This window comes from Salmo salar, chromosome 28, assembly GCF_965601325.2.
Source record: "Salmo salar chromosome 28, fSalSal1, whole genome shotgun sequence".
NCBI classification, from domain to species: domain Eukaryota; kingdom Metazoa; phylum Chordata; class Actinopteri; order Salmoniformes; family Salmonidae; genus Salmo; species Salmo salar.
The window spans coordinates 5145122-5159245 of NC_138318.1; the positions used below are offsets into that span (position 1 = coordinate 5145122).

Below are 14124 nucleotides of genomic sequence, written 5' to 3' on the forward strand. Positions count from 1 at the left end.
ACCTCCTGTGGAGGAGCTGTATGGAGAGATAGGAGTCTCTGAGCCATCTGACATGTACGTATGATCCAGTCATTGGCTACCGATAATCCCCAAGCCAAAGGAAATCTCATTCAGCTACACACATACCGGTACACGCAAACACAACACACACACACACACATATACATACACACACAAACAATGTATATCTATAGCCCCAACAGCGGAAGCATCTGCCAAAGCCCACAACAGTCAAGCCTATCTTGTTGGGGCCTCAAGGGGACACGACTGTCACAGGGTGAGGTCACAAATCTTGGCGATGACAGCAAGTTTGTCACCCATGCGTGTCAGGACCATTCTGTGTTAGAAGCCGTGATTGGTTGTGAGCTGTTCCTTCAGAGCGCCACCATGTGGCCATGGAGATATATAGCTTGAATAAATTGAGCGAGGACGGTCAGGAGCTAAATGAGCTGCCTAGGGAAACCCAGTCAATGCCCCTTTTCAGAACATCCATAGTAACTAGATCTGCTGGCTAGGCGGTACCAGACCATAGAAAACAGCTTTTCCACTGTCTCCCGTGAATTGAATGGGCAGATCATGAGAGAGAGAGAGAGAGAGAGAGAGAGAGAGAGAGAGAGAGAGAGAGAGAGAGAGAGAGAGAGAACGAGAGAAGGCACGTGAAGTCCCACACACACATGCACACACAGGCTCTTACGGCACAAACTCTCCGTCTGCAAAAGCAGCTGGGCATCCAGAATTGGACGCAATACAGTCCACCAATCAACTCATAAATAAAGGAGAAAATGGTCAGCGTCAGATAACATGATCAGCCATAGCAGTGCATGCGTCAATGCATTATTTCAAAATGTTCCACAAGGTCCCTACACCATGCCTCATGCAACACGAGCCGTTAACCATTCAGTGTTGCACTCCCCTCTGTTTTGGCACGTCGGCCTACAGTAGCTAAACAGCTGACAGTACTGAATCCATACAGTAAATCAAATGTCTTATGACCACGCTGATAGAGGGATCCATATTGATTTTCTGCAGTTTAGCCCCATTACTTAGTCTGTGGAGGGGCAGCTCTATGTGTGATTATCTCAAGGTTAGAGAGCCACAGCCACACAGATGTTAAGGTTCTCCGAACGCCACCCATGTTCTCAAGGTAATACAGTCAAGGGCTGGTGCCCTGCACCCAGTTTAAAGGGATAGTTCACTCAAAAACACTCTTTAGTATTTCATTCATTAGTCCACAATTCCCCAAAATCGTGCATGTCAGCAGTCTATTTTCTTTTTACGTAGAAGACGTTAAGTACATAGCAATAACTGTGATGATGCTTATGTGGTGGATTAGGGCAGGGATCCAGGGATTCCATGATGCAGCCATGACAGCAAAAGATCTGTTAGAGGAGACAGGGAAAATCTATCGGCGACTGAAGGTTTCTAATAGAACATGTGTGAAGCCAAAGGCATATTTTCACATCGATTGGACAAAATAGTATTTACAGTTCTATTGTATTCTAAAGTGATGTTAATAGATGACATATTCACTTTCATTTGATATTCAAATTATATTAATATAACAAATTACATTTGCAATGAAACCAGTTCAATCCATCTATATACAAGGAACCCTGTATCTCCCAGTGCTTTTTCACCCCCTGACATGGCAGTATAACTCACAGCAGTGGGATTCTTAATGACCCGTCACCTCCAACACAGGTCCCATCCTCACCTGTTATTAGAAATGTTACGGGAACGTTAATTACACCATTAATACTGGTGACGAACATCCTTTTAATTTCTCCTACTCACACTGCTGAATCTTTTATGTAAAACTTTTCACTGTAGGGGGAGGCCATCTCTCTCCTTCACCCCTCCTACTCTCCTTCACTCCTCTACCTACCTCGTCCATAAAGTGTCATCATCCCAGCACAGTTTGTGAGGCGGCCAGAGATTCATCATCGGAGCTAGTGTTCATTAGAGTTAAAGCGGGAACTTAAGACGCGGTGAGTGATAGTCATTGCCCCGGGCGCCGTCGTATTTCAGCCAACCTGGAGTTTGGACAAATTCCAAATGGCTTGGCTCAAGGCTGTGGCCAAACATTTCTCATTATGGGGCAAACACAACAACCTTGGTTGCTGCTGACATGGAATGTGTGACAGAGGCCATTTTTTTAATTTTTTATGATTTCATCACACTGACTCCTGATTATTTCTGCTCAGCTCTGGGAGTGGCAAGTTTGTGTTCTGGCCAAGTTCTATCAAAATGATTTCATAGCTCCTTCCCTCCTTAAAGTAATCACTTCTTTCCTTCCTTGCCTCCTTTCCACCTTCCTCCCTAGCCCTCCAACCTTCCTTCCTTCATTTACTCCCTCCCTAAGTTGGTCGATGGTCACTGATGTCAGCCATATTACTTTCACAACTTGATATCACACAGCTATCTCTGCTTTCTGACAGACTCCGGCTCAAACGTTTTCTTACTGAACCATGGACGCACTAGCCTGGTCCCAGATCTGTCTGTGCTGTCTTGTCAAACTTTGCAAGGCAGCACAAACAGATCTGGGACCAGGCTTCGACACACTGCTTCCTTCCACCCAACAGCTGTACTGCAAACAGTTCAGTTAGCTCTTCCTTTTTTTGAAGAGCTTGGTTACTGGAAGAGCATGACTGACCCCTCAGAATAACACTGGAACACATAGGGGATTGAACCCTACTGACTCCACTGTTTAATTCTAGTCAATGTGAATGGAGGGTTTGACATGTTAACCATTGGTAATGCAAATAGGAAAATAATAGATTATCAATGTTTTGGGTGCTGGGTCCTGAGCACAGGATATTGAAACAAATCTGTCATCAAGTACAGACAGTCGTGTTTGTCTGCATGTATTATTCAGAATTATGAAGAGCACGAAAATTGTGTGCATCCATTCAGGGACAAAATATTGAAATATATTGGCGCTCTATGAAAATTATATTATTTGAGTGTGTCCCTGTGCTCCCAGCAGAGGGAATTGGTTCTGCCAGAGATAAACATCTCACGATGAAAACTCAATGTCCTCCACACACATATATATGAGTGCGCACGTCGAACGCACACACACACACACACACACACACACACACACACACACACACACACACACACACACACACACACACACACACACACACACACACACACACACACACACACACACACACACACAAACAAACACCACTGCAGATTGTCATTATTGTGCTCTCTCCTCCTCTCATTCTATTCCAATGGCCTCTGGCCCAAACCGTACATTCATAGTGTATACCGCATTCTTTACTAAAGATCCCACTCATATCTTACAGTACAGTACCACAGTTTACCGCGGTCCATCAGCCGACAGCCTGTCACAGAGCTAAGCACATGACACCCTGGAATTACAATCAAGAACAGATTGTTCAGTGAAGTGTCACTGGGAGGACCTGAGACAAAGTTGTGACAGTTTGTCAGAGGAAACTGTAGATCAGTGATCATCAACTAGATTCAGCCGCTGGCTGATATTTTCTTGAGCGGATGGTCGAGGGGGCCGGAACATAATTCCAGATCAATTGTAGACTGCAAATGGACCACAATTCAAACAGTTTCATAATATTTGACTAAAACATAATTGTTTCAAACCTTGCTTACATTTGTACACGATCTCTTTATTATGCATAGGAATACATGGGAACCATTTTTCCTAATTAAAATCAGTTTGGGCAGATTTTTTGCAGTTTTTAAAAAAAATGTTGAAATGGTAATTACATAACGATGACGATATTCCATTGGATATCGTATGGACCTCAATTCACTTTATGACTATACCTTGGAGTATGTTTTGCAATTTGTTTTCTACAGTACCTGTGCATAACTACTATGACAGCTGGTGCATGTCATTTTTAAGTTTTGACAATGCACACTGTGTTAACCATGGCCACAGTCATTTGCTATTGCGAACATTGTCCCCGGCCAGGATCTATGCTTGGAAGTGAGGAGACTTTCTCTCCCTTTGGGTTCAGACACAGGTTCTTGCTGAGTGATGTGTGTTATTGACTGAAGGGCTGGATGAGTCATAGTCTGTGAGCTATTAACGCAGACTAATTAAGACTGGGATTCAGCCAGGCAGTTAGCTCTGTGAATGAGGGGCAACCAAGCGGCATTAGGGTGGAGCGTGTACACAATGTCATGAATAAGGGTTTACTATAGGTTCAATAAGACAAATACGAGGAGTAGGCGTGATGAGAGAGGCCTACTTAAGGCATACAATACCTTATGGTACACAAATAACATAATGTATCTATATTGCATCCTTGGAGTGAGGAAAGTGCATTATTATGGAGCAGATGGGCTATTTAATTACCAGCCCTGCAGGGTTGAAGTATTGCTGGCTTCTTCTCTGCTTGCCAGTTAATTGATAAATGGATGTCATTCGTTAGCTACAAAGTTCAGTCATGGTCTCTGATTGGATCGCGACCAGGAGTGTTTCAGTCCTGCGAGACCCTAATCGAATAGCCCTGTTTTGGAGTCATAACACAAGCATACTACATCAGTATTATACACTATGCCAACCAAGGGAAACATTTTCTATGGATAGCACGTGTACCGTAAAGATCACTGCATGACGGCACTTCTTTGGTTAATCTTTAGCAATTTGCTGAATCCACTCATTTTGCTTAAGCATAATTGCTTTGACTGCAAACGGGATGCACTCTGAGGCAATTCACACGGCAGCAATTCATAACTGGCAACATTTTACATAAATATTCAACAATGGTCATAAGTCAACTGCTACATGGAAAGTGAAGTAGGCTAAGCAATTAAAAAGACTGATGCGCAGAAGGAAAAGGAAGGCTAATGTGAAATTGATTCAGTCTAGCAGACAATTAAACAGAAAGAAATGTGTGTGTGTGGTCCACTAGGTCAGCTCTTCTTGGCGTCAGAGTTTCGATCACAACCAACCTGCTGTAGCCTCACGGTCAGACCGACAAAAGACCCACCGACCACCGGAGACCCAGCCAGCCCGCGCTGTGGCCGCGCCGCCCCCGCCCAGGGACCATACAGCCAGACCACAGCTAGAACATAGTGAGACCGCAGCCAGACCACAACCAGACCCGGGACCATCGCCGCCCGCGCTGTGGCCGCGCCGCCCCCAGACCCAGGTAGCCCAGCCAGACCACAGCTAGAACATAGTGAGACCGCAGCCAGACCACAACCATATCATAACCAGTCCAGAGACCACAACCAGACCAAAGACAGACCTCAGTCAGACCACAGCCAGACGACAACCAGACTACAGACAGACCGCAGTCAGACCACAGCCAGATGAGACAGACAACAACAATCAGACCAGCCCTACCCCCCTCACGTCAGCTTTGAAAAAATGCAGCATCTTGTAATAGGGAAATGACAGCTTTGAGAGTGTATCAAAAGGGTGGTCTATGTCTGTCAAGTTGACCTTAACTGCGGTGTATATGAATATTCTGATGGGAACCTGGCTATAAACGTACTAGATGATGAACACATGTACTGAGAAATTAAGCCATCATAGTGAAAACATAATTAAGTGCTCTGCGAGATGGGTGACATTTGATCAAAGATACACAATTCTTTAAAAAATTAAAAGCTGGATCAAAGTGACAACGAAACGCAAATTCCCCCTCAATTTGGAGCTGACATTCTCTGCTGCAATAGTACACAGCCACTTCATTCAAAGTTGTTTTCAAGAAAAGAAAGCTCTAGATATCTGGGGATTTACAAACTGATATCAAACTGACATCAAAAGGATTCTGAAGTCTTAGATTCTCTAAGTCGGGGAATTTGGAAAATACATAAACTTCAAAAGCATCCAATTGATTTTGAGTCAGCAATATTCTCTCTGGGCTGTATAGACAACCCCTTATATATCACCAAAGCTGCAGCTCTTTCCGATATACGAAGCAAAACCTCGAAGTATGCTAAAAATAAAGTAAGATATTATCATAAGCCATCCGCGTAAAAAGCCAGAGGGGTGCACGGCATCATCCAACATGCTCATCAGAATTTCCCCCTTCAAAAATGGTCTACACGGCTATTTCACAACCAAATACAAGATTAATATACCATGCAAACGACATGACCATTTGCGTCTTGCTCTGACATGTCTATTAGTTTACAACCTCATCCATATTCGTGGCTGCCCCAGCCACTTGAGAAATGGACTGGTATGAAGGCTAACTGTGCCATTTAAGAAGGTGAGACTGGCTAGTGCTCCACATGGTGTCTAATAGTCCATTAACTTATCAAGGTCAATCCGGGTTAAGGCTGATGTGCCTTGCCTGGCTGCCGCATACTTCTCTCCCTGGGCAGCAGAGCGGAGCACTGGAGGATTTGGGCTCCACCACACTTCGAGCATCCAGCCCCTCTCCCTCTGCTTCTCTTCCTGGGTTATGCAAAAGCCAGATAATCTTGGTGCATGCAGCATGCAAGGAGAAGGTCTGCTACTGTATGCAGCTGAGCTGACTGCGGTCTGCTACTGTATGCAGCTGAGCTGACTGCCCTGCATGGCTCATTTCAGCACCACTCATCCAGTCCACTGATGCAGAATTTGTCAATTATAGAGCAGCAGGAATGGATGGATCGTACCTGGCTGGTCCTGTGCCGGTGTATTCTTTGCAGAGACTCTACATGGCAGTGGAGTGTGTGTGTGTGTGGGTGTGTGTGTGTATCGAGCGCCAATGAAGAGCTAAGGAGGAGTGCAAAGTGCAGTGCTGGAGATTGGAGGTAGGCAGGGTTTGTGACTGTGCTGCTGAGACGGGGGGGGGGGGGGGGGGGGGGTGTGTGTGTGTGTGTGTGTGTGTGTGTGTGTGTGTGTGTGTGTGTGTGTGTGTGTGTGTGTGTGTGTGTGTGTGCATGTATGTGTCTCTCTGTCTCTCTCTCTCTCTCTCTCTCTCTCTCTCTCTCTCTCTCTCTCTCTCTCTCTCTCTCTCTCTCTCTCTGTGAGTATAATCCTTTCCCCGTCTTCAGGGACAAGCTGCAAATCAGCCTCTTTTTTTCTCCCCTCTCCCTCTCTTCTCTCACTGTATCTCAGACTCGCAGATGAGCCTCCAGTACAATGATCCTCCCATGCCTCCACCTTTCGCCAGATAGGACAGGATGCAGAGAGCTGTCTCTCTCTCTCGCTCTCTCTATTAATGACTATAACTGTATCTTTCTCTCTCTTCCACTTTTCTTTTTGGTTTTCAATGCGTCTCGGTGTCCTCCTCGCTGTCGGCTCCGCAACGTCTCGTGTACCTCGTGTACTCGATTAGACATCCACTCTTTTGTTGGATTTACACATGCATGTTGTTTACACATCCACTGATCCACTCCAAGGTGAAACACACATGCCCGTTCAATTAGGGATGTTTATGTATTCAGAGATTGTTTGTAAGTCCACATTTACGAAAGGGATGTTTACTTCGTATATACACATCCAGTCACTGTTGATGAGAACATATTTTTGGGGATGTTGGTTTACCGTCAATATTACGTTTGTTTGTCTTGGTCGTCAACTCAAATATAATGCTAATAGATTTAAGAATGGTATTTGCCCACCCACTATTGTAGTGCGGTTACACAGCTAAGTAGTGGGACAAATTATTATAATTTTTTTTTTTTACATAGTTTGTATTTATTCTGGATCCCCGTTAGTTCCTGCCAAGGCAGCAGCTACTCTTCCTGAGGTCCAATCACAGTTACACACAATAAAACAATACATAACACAACACATTATGACACACTAATAATGTGTTGTGATGTTGATACACAAGCACATCTAATTTGTGGTTCATCATGATTATGGGGGAGCGATAGAGCCTTAAGGTTGTAACAGAATCAAACTGGCAGAAGGTATTAGCACTGTGTCAAAGGTTACATTTTTACCTATGTAGATATAGGCAATGGATAACGGTGCTGTATTTGGACTCACGTGGTGCTTGTTTAACAAAAGGGAGAAAGTGTGGGTAGTAATGATATCCCCAATTCTATATTAAAACCAGATTCCCACCGATGTAAGAAGCAGTGAGGAACAGCGCAACTGGGCTGATTAGTGCAGACTGGTTTGGGATTCAGGCTGAAACCTGTGTTGCAGAAATGTAGAGGGACAGACTCACTTGTAAAGAGTAAAGGCAGGGTAAGGAACAAGCTTTTGCAGTGTGTGTGTGTGTGTGCGCATATGCATGCGCGTGTGTGTGTGTGCGCACGCAGGCGCACTTGCACATTCATTTGCGAATGTGTGAGCAAAAACCCAAGTAAGCGCGATCTAATCAGCAAGCGCTTTCTTGCTCTTCCTCTCCACTCCCTCTCTGCCTCTCTCTTTCTCTTCCATACTCTTTCTTACCTATCTTTCAGGGTTTTTTTTTTATCTCGTCAAAGGATTGCTGATAAGAGATTGCCATTGCCAATCAGTTTTGATCCATGCCACCCAATAATGAACCAATGCCTAAAGACCAGAACAGAAAAGGAACAGAAATAACAAGTGCTACGTCTTCTTGTGATTCAGGACAAAACATGACGTTTCACTGTCAGATATCAGGATTTCAGATGGGCCGACTGTATAATCAACAAATGGGTAGTTACACATCCACACTGTAATTTAGTAATCAGACTTCAGTCTCGGGTTTGTTTGCTTTCAGTCAACACATGTCAAATCATCAAACCTGCTTAGGAGTAAAGATTGGTGGGGAAATGCCACATCTGTCACATACAAAATGTCGGAGAGGGAACCCTGAAGACGGATGTCTATTTCTGAACTCAGACACCAATCATGGCTCAATTTCCTCCATGACAATCCACTGTCAGTAAGACCAGTGTGAAAATAACCCCTTGCCCCCTATGTCTTGGCAGTCAAGGCTCAACCTAGCCTTCCACTGGGCATATATTATGGGCGCTTCGGCCATAAAGCTTTCAACCCTATAGTTTACACCCTGGGAATGGATTTGGGCCAAATCGGTATGGGAATTCAATACTGTTGTATCCAAAGGCATTCAGCTAAGAACCCTTTTCACAAGTCAAAATGTATCAATTTTCCCTGAGAGTTTCACTTTGGGAACTCTCACTCTCTCCAACGGTATTGGTTATTGTGGGTTATATGTTAGGTATGTGGTATATGTGCATATGTAAGTACACTGTACCAGTCAAAAGTTTGGACACCTACTCATTCAAGTTTAAAAATATATATTTTTACTATTTTCTACATTGTAGATAATAGTGAAGACATCAAAACTATGAAATAACACATATGGAATCATGTAGTAACCCAAAAAAGTGTTAAACAAATCAAAAGATATTTTATATTTGAGATTCTTCAAAGTAGCCACCCTTTGCCTTGATGACAGCTTTACACACTCTGGGCATTCTCTCAACCAGCTTCACCTGGAATGCTTTTCCAAATGTCTTGAAGGAGTTCCCACATGAGCTGAGCACTAGCTGGCTGCTTTTCCTTCACTCTGCAGTCCAACTCATCCCAAACCATCCCAATTGTGGAGGCCAGCACTCCATCACTCTTCTTCTTGGTCAAATAGCCCTTACACAGCCTGGAGGTGTGTTTTTTGGTTACTACATGATTCCATATGTGTTATTTCATAGATTTGATGTCTTCACTATTATTCTACAATGTAGAAAATAGTAAAAATAAAGAAAAACCCTGGAATTAGTATGTGTCCAAACTGATACTGTATATAAATATAAAGAACCCCATATCTCCCTTCAGGGCTACATATATGTTACTTTAACCCTGGACACAGGGAGTAACTGGCTTTCTCTCCTACAGTATTCAATCTCATCTCTCCTACAATTGACTGGCCTGAGTAATCATGAGGACTCAAAGTCATCTCACCTGCTGTGTGTGCTTGGTGTGAATGAGCTCTTTCAGGTCTATGCTTCAATGCCCTTCCTAGTGTTCTCTGTATCTCTGTGTGTTTCCTTGCCTCTGCCATCTCTCCCACTGTCAACCAGCTAGATCAAATGACACACGAACAGTGGTGTAAAGTAGTACTTTTACTTCACGACATTCCAAAAGAAAATAATGTACTTTTTACTCTTTACATTCTCATGACACCCAAAATTATTTGTTACATTTTGAATGCTTAGCAGGACAGGAAAATGGTCCAATTCACACACTTATCAAGAGAACATCCCTGGTCATTTCTACTGCCTCTGATCTGGCGGACTCACTAAACCCCCAAGCTTCGTTTGTAAATGATGTCTGAGTGTTGGAGTGTACCTCTGGCTCCGTAAATAAAAAAACAAGAAAATTGTGCCATCTGGTTTGCTTATTGTAAGGAATTTGAAAAGATTTATACTTTTACTTTTGATACTTAAGCATATTTTAGCAATTACATTTACTTTTGATACTTAAGTATATTTAAAACCAGGACTTTGACTTTTACTTGAGTCATTTTCTACTTTTGGTATCTTTTACTCAAGTATGAGAATTGGGTACTTTTTCCACCACTGCACAGGAAAACCTTATTTTCCCCATTTCCGTGAGACAGACTCTTTCCTGTATCCCTTTTCTTCCTCAGTCATTCACTTGTACTTTCCATGTATCTGATATCATGTTTGTTTATTCCGCGAGGCTTTTTAAAGAGTGAGCTTGACTCATTCAGAAAAGAACTTGACTCATTGTCACTACACATGAAGAGGCCAATTTCAGGCATTCAAGTCTGAGAAAACGCAACAGTACCTAGAAAACCTCTGTACAGGTCAAAGAAATGCTCTAAATACAAACCCATAACGTATGACAGACATTTATGGAACAACACAGGGCAATCTCTTCATTCAGTAAAAAATCTCAACTCATGTATAAGGCAAAACTTCTTCAAAGATAGGGAATACTTTTTTGCCCACAGTAATACACGACCCATATATTTAATCTTAAATTTACTCTGACGTCCTTTCCACTCAGGCCAGCATAAGACAGCTTCCTGTTTAAAAATCAATATCAATTGTATATAAACTTCCTGTTTGTTAATCAATAGTAGATAAAGTGAGGGCTGCCTTGATGTACAGCCCAAGGCAACATCTTCACGTGGAGTTCAGTAATACCACTCTCATGTCACAGTGGGGATAATATCAACATCTTGACCGTAGAGCACATCATGTGCATCCCATACCCCTATCCTCTTACTTCATATTTTCTCTCTCTCTCTCTCTCTCTCTCTCTCTCTCTCTCTCTCTCTCTCTCTCTCTCTCTCTCTCTCTCTCTCTCTCTCTCTCTCTCTCTCTCTATCTCTCTCTCTCAGCAAGTACTGTATGACCATCAACACTAAATCAATATCATCAACATCAATACCTAATTTTATTCCCATTTTGCCTGTGAAATATCCTTTCAAACCGCTGTAACACTTTATACATAAACTGTCCCATTCTTAAAAAACACAATTCAACCAACTGATAGTCTAAGCCACTGACATCCCACCTGCAACAGTATTTGAAATACAGCACGTCAATACAATGCTGTACATTTTAAAACATTTATCAATAATCATCATCTCGAAGGCGATGAAACACATGCACAAATAAGACTTCGAACCAGGAAATGAAACATTAGCATATCAATGAGAACATGAAAATACTCCAAAGAAATTCCCAAATCAGCTTCCATCCCCCAGGTAAACAGATCAAAGAGAACTTCCAGCCCCAGCGTTTGAGAGAAAGGCACTCGAGTTAAAAAAATACCTGCAGTAACTACAGTATGCACGGAGATAGAGTTGACATGCCTGGGGATGAAGAATTGCCCATTCTGCACCACGACAGTCACACTTCTATACTGTCCTGTGCCGTGTTAGTACAGGATCCCTCTCTTCACAGCTCTCCTTTTTATCCTTTCACTCTGGTTTCTGCTCCCGTCATAGTATTTCTTCTTCTTCTTCTACTATTAGGTCTTCTTTCTTTCAATCCTCTTCTGCTCTTATCTTCATTCTTCTGTTTTCTCTGCATCCATATTTTGTCTCTGTTCAGTTTTTCTGGTACAACCACACTGCACGGGAGAGTGTGTTAGGTATGGTTGTGACTGTGTCTGTTTTTGGTGGGTTGGCAGGGGTGGGTGGGTGGGTGTGTATGTGAAAGCCAGCATGCTACAGAGCAGGAGAGCCTCTCCCCATGTCTTTTGCATGTCCACTGAATAAACTCATGTTTTATAAATGTAGACCCCTCCCCCAACACATTCTGCTTAAAGGAACAGTGGCCTTAAAATCAGGGACTGATATCTGGTCCAAATGACCAGGGATGCTAGATTCAATCTAGGCATGTTATTTAATTGGATACTCTTCAGGAAGTGCGACTTGTAAGGGAATTATGTTCTTATGAGAAATGATTTTCAACCAATGATAACGTCCCAACTATGTATTTATCACCGACCACTATGTTTACCATTGGTTGAAGGTGTGACATTTGGGACAGTGTGCGGAGTCATCTCATACCTTTCTTTCTAGAGATGTGTCTGACGCTTTAACCAAACTTACTGACGGTTGCAATAAATAATGAACGAAGATGACGTGTCTCGACAAGAGCACTAAAAAGAGTCCCATGTGTGGGTTAGCATCTAGTATTTTGTACGGATGTACATGATACGAAGTGGACACAAATGATCTATAAGTAGTGCTGTATCTCTGTGTGTGCAAGCGCTAGTGTGTGAGTATGATAATGGACACAGGACAGACACAGTCAAAGTAAATCCTTGGTCACCTTAGGCTGTAATTCAATCCAGTATTAAAGGCCATGAATTAATGAGAAGGTAGCAGTGTGTTTTCAGGGTGAGGAGTCCAGGGCTGGTATACATCATATGCTGTATGACACAAGATAACACACACAACATGAAGGCTACCGTCCGTTGACCACAAAGTCCCATTTAGTTTGTTTGTTGCACACAAATTGATGAGTATGGCTTTTTAAGAAATGCATGCTTGTGTGTGTGTGTGTGTCTAGGTTTATGCCTGGGTGTGTGTCATGCAAGAGCCCCACGCTCTTCTCAATTTACATCAACAACATAGCTCAGGCAGTAGGAAGCTCTCTCATCCATTTACATGCAGATGATACAGTCTTATACTCAGCTGGCTCCTCCCCAGATTTTGTGTTAAATGCTCTACAACAAAGCTTTCTTCATGTCCAACAAGCTTTCTCTGCCCTTAACCTTGTTCTGAACACCTCCAAAACAAAGGTCATGTGGTTTGGTAAGAAGAATGCCCCTCTACCCACAGGTGTGATTACTACCTCTGAGGGTTTAGAGCTTGAGGTAGTCACCTCATACAATTACCTGGGAGTATGGCTAGACGGTACACTGTCCTTCTCTCAGCACATATCAAAGCTGCAGGCTAAAGTTAAATCTAGACTTGGTTTCCTCTATCGTAATCGCTCCTCTTTCATCCCAGTTGCCAAACTAACCCTGATTCAGATGACCATCCTACCCATGCTAGATTACGGAGACATAATTTATAGATCAGCAGGTAAGGGTGCTCTCGAGCGGCTAGATGTCCATTACCATTCGGCCATCAGATTTGCTACCAATGCTCCTTATAGGACACATCACTGCACTCTATACTCCTCTGTAAACTGATCATCTCTGTATACCTGTCGCAAGACCCACTGGTTGATGCTTATTTATAAAACTATCTTAGGCCTCACTCCCCCCTATCTGAGATACCTACTGCAGCCCTCATCCTCCACAATCAACACCCGTTCTGCCAGTCACATTCTGTTAAAGGTCCCCAAAGCGCACACATCCCTGGGTCGCTCGTCTTTTCAGTTCGCTGCAGCTAGCGACTGGAACGAGCTGCAACAAACACTCAAACTGGACAGTTTTTTTCTCAATCTCTTCATTCAAAGACTGAATCATGGACACTCTTACTGACAGTTGTGGCTGTGTTGCGTGATGTATTGTTGTCTCTACGTTCTTGCCCTTTGTGCTGTTGTCTGTGCCCATTAATGTTTGTACCATGTTTTGTGCTGCTACCAAGTTTTTCTACCGTGTTGTCATGTTGTGTTGCTACCATGCTGTGTTGTCATGTGTTGCTGCCTTGCTGTGTTGTCTCAGGTCTCTCTTTATGTAGTGCTGTGTTGTCTCAGGTCTCTCTTTATGTAGTGTTGTGTTGTCTCAGGTCTCTCTTTATGTAG

General features: G+C 43.2%; 1 protein-coding gene across 5 annotated transcripts in view; it reads right to left on the reverse strand.

The window, feature by feature from the left end:
• The window catches only part of LOC106589319 (SRC kinase signaling inhibitor 1), a 57298-nt gene extending 45261 nt beyond the window's left edge, over positions 1-12037 (reverse strand). For all 5 annotated transcript variants that reach the window (XM_082970399.1, XM_082970397.1, XM_082970398.1 and 2 more), the window contains exon 1: positions 11692-12037. The gene's annotated coding sequence lies outside the window, so the exon portion shown is untranslated. The remainder of the gene's footprint in view (positions 1-11691) is intronic.
• Positions 12038-14124: the final 2087 nt, after the last annotated feature.